At 39.2% G+C, this 3,823-nt stretch overlaps 1 pseudogene; it reads left to right on the forward strand.

The window, feature by feature from the left end:
* Window positions 1-617: 617 nt before the first annotated feature.
* LOC117840095 (transcription initiation factor IIE subunit beta-like) lies at window positions 618-3,249 on the forward strand (annotated as a pseudogene).
* Window positions 3,250-3,823: the final 574 nt, after the last annotated feature.

Here is a 3,823-nt window from a genome sequence, read left to right on the forward strand (position 1 = left end):
GGCTTGATTTTGCGTTGTACTAAACAGATTGGCCCTTTTGGGGAGCAGTTTAAGTGTTTAACGTTTTCAGATGAGAATTGGAGGGCTCATCTCTCTGATGAACTAGATAGGCCTTTATATCTTGATGATTGGCAAACTACCTGGGTAAGGCACTGATTCACTGTGCCATGGATTCTAACTTTGCTGGTACCTGCTTGATACAATGCCTTTTCTGGGTGCATTACCTGCTTCTGATAAGGCAAACTAATTTTGCGTGTTCTTGATAGTTATCATGACTGAGAATAGAATGAATCACAGTTACATTTGATTTAAACGGTTGAGCTTTTAGATATTTCAGCTGCCCGTCATCTTTGTACAATAGTACAATACTGAACTGGATCATACAATCATTCGTACAGTAGCTATGATATTTGACACGATTGATCTCTCTATGCCTCAGATTCTGACTGAATTTATCTCATTCCTAGGAAGTATAAACTTGATTGTTTCCCTGTGTATAATACAGTTGCATTTAGTTTTTGGCACTGCTGGCTTCATTCAGAAGACCATAGTACACTGCTGCAACAGTTCTTTCCCCGGTCGTTCAGCTGTTTCTATTCAAGTTTTTGTTTATTTAACCAATCACTTACAAGAATGTTCTTTTTCTAGATGGATCTCAAGGATAGCCTTTCCAGATTCAAGCAACAGCAGGAGAGGTGCCAGTCATCTTTGGCTAGCATAGCTTTGACCTCAAAGCCAAAGCACAGGGCCCAACCGATAAATGCTCCATCTGTTCCAGCAAGGCCATCACAACCTATTAAGTTTTCAAATGACACTGAAAGGCTTCAGCACATTAATTCGATTAGGAAATCCCCTGTTGGAGCACAGATGAAACTTGTCATCGAACTGCTCTACAAGGTATACTCACTAAGCTACAACCCTCTTCCATTTTCCTTTTAGTACAAGTGTAACTTCAGAGAGGAATGTTTCCCCTCTTTTCTGGCCTCATAAAGACCTGATTCAGCAAATCAGCACTCTAATTGTTCATGTAGAATTAATTGTCATTGCACTATCTTAGTTTATAGATGCCCTGGCTCAGTGGAGATTATATTTGTGGTTTCCTGCTTGTTGAAGCCTTATTTATACGATTTGATGTATTATATACATACTGGCCCCTCCCTTTTTTTTTCTGGTACCGTCTGTATGTCTTCCCTTGCATGTAAGATGCTCAGTCTTGGTATGTTATAGCCTGTAATTTGAATGTGCTATTTACCATGAATAGTACCTTTGCTGCTTATTATGTGTTTGCCCAATGCTAAACAGAATTTCCAGGATAGATAAACCTGGGGTAGTACACTGTGTTGATATATTGTCGATGAGGACAAAAATGATGTACTGGCTATTCTGAGTTGTCATGTGTGGAGCAGTACCATACATTTGCACGCATGCTGCATATCAATTATTGACATTAGTATATGCTCCATTCCACTGAATAGAATTAGATATTCTAAAAACATTGAAACAGTCCTCTGAGGATTCTGTGTTCTGGTCCACTTGCATTTTAGCAATGATTGTAGAAGTTCAAGCATCTTCACAAGGGATATTATCATATTAATAAGTATCACATAAACAATTCTGCATCTAGTACATTAACTTATATTACTTTTTCATCTGCATATTCAGACAAGACAAGCTTTTACTGCAGAGCAAATAAATGACGCAACTTATGTTGATATTCATGGTAACAAGGCTGTCTTTGACAGCTTGAGGAACAACCCCAAAGTACACTATGATGGGAGGCGCTTCTCGTAGAAGGTAATTCGTCTCAACTCAGTTTACTTCTTAGTTGACACCGTATGGTGGTTCTTCTATGACAGTTATAAATCATGCTGTGATAAACTAAACCATTTATGGCCAATCCTTTAGTGAATTAAATACACGGGAATGCTGTTGAAGAGCGAAAGTCGATAAAGAGACCTGATATAGTTACAATAGTTGTTGTTTCCTCTAACAGTCTCAATATTTTGTCATCTTCTTTGCAGTTTAGCTATTCTGATTTCTGAGGTCTTACATGTTAATTGACTGTTGTCACATTGCAGTCCAAGCATGATCCTAAGGGAAAAGATCAAGTACTTGTTTTGATAAGAAGGTTCGCAGAGGGTCTTGCTGTAGTGGAAGTCAAGGATGCATACCCAACTGTAATGGAAGATCTTCAGGTGATCCTAATTCTCATTGTCTGATATTTTAAGCCGCTAAGGTGTTGTCTTAACCACGCTGTGATGCATACACTGTTGTGAAGGTACCTAACTAGTTAATAACAAAAATGCTAAAAGAATGTGTCCAAGTTAGCTCTACAGGTTTTATAAGCACAAAGGTACCCTGCAATATGTAGATTATTTGTCTGTGAGCTCATGTATTTTCTTTCCAAGTAAGTATTGCATTGTCTTGACGAGTTTGTGGATGTAATTAGCTTGTATTTGTGATTTCATTAGCATACTACAAGCAACCTAGCTAAATATTTATATTCGAGTACGCAGGTAATCTGTAGTAACTGCTGCATTTTAGGCTCTGAAGGCAGCAGGTGAAGTTTGGCTGTTGTCAAACATGGACTCTCAGGAGGACATTGTGTACCCTAATGATCCTAAAGCCAAGATCAAGGTTGATGATGATCTGAAACAGCTCTTCCGGGACATCGAGTTACCACGCGACATGGTGGACATGGAAAAGGAGCTTCAGAAGAACGGCTTCAATCCCATGACCAACACTGCAAAACGACGAGCAGCTGCCCAGATCGATGGGGTGAAACCCAAGCCTAAGGCCAAGAAGCAACGCGAGATCACAAAACGGACCAAGCTCACGAATGCCCATCTGCCCGAGCTCTTCAAGAACCTCAACACTTAATCAGGTTACAGTTGTCACCAGAGCAAGGGTGATTCATTACACCACTGATTATTGATTATTGCAATGTTTTGTATACATGCAAGATTCAACCGTGTTGTGTGCAGTTTATGGCCCTGTACGGTGTAAGCTGTGCATAAGTTTGGTCGGGCCTCCAGAGTTGGGGTCCTTTCCTTCCAATACATAAAGAGGATTTCATATGCCATACCTACCTGGTGCTAGTCCGTTCTAGTTTAATTGAAGAGCATGGGAACTGTGCATGTCTGGGCACCTCACAAAATTGTGATGCAATATGTCTGTTTCGCTTTGCTTACATCTTTGAGAATCTTGATTGATGTTTGATGAACGGCGGATTGATCACAAGTTCATGTATATCACTACGATTAAAGAGTTATGCGAAGGGCCGATTGATTGTCTTTAGATCGTGCAAGTAATTGACTAGCTGCATCCTGAAACTTCCTAATTACTCCACTTTTTAACCAAAATCAGTTTCTCCTAGTAATACCTTCGTTTGTAAAATAGATCAAATGAAATGGAAAAAGATATCTAAAATAGTATCGCAGAGGTGCTCACAAATGATTTTAGACCAAATGCTTTTGACACGTTGGTAGGAATTCTGATCAGATAAACTTAAAGTCTGTGTTGTTCGATCCTAGATATATAAGTTTGAGTCTGTGTTGTTCGATCCTAGATAAGTTTCAGGTATTTTGAGAATGTAGTGTTGTTGCACGTGTATAAGCTAAACATGGGGGCTATTGCAACCAAGTATGGGTTTACCATGCCTCTTGTTTTTGACTCGTTTTTGTGGTTGGTGCTATATTCATATACAAGAAGGGGTTGTTTGGATATTTGGTTTTAGGGGAAAAAATAGTTTTCATTAAGCAACTCCAAGAGTTTATCAAAAAGTTCTTCCCCAATATGTACTGGGGTTCTTCCAAAAAGTTTT

This window comes from Setaria viridis, chromosome 9 (genome assembly GCF_005286985.2).
Source record: "Setaria viridis chromosome 9, Setaria_viridis_v4.0, whole genome shotgun sequence".
NCBI classification, from domain to species: domain Eukaryota; kingdom Viridiplantae; phylum Streptophyta; class Magnoliopsida; order Poales; family Poaceae; genus Setaria; species Setaria viridis.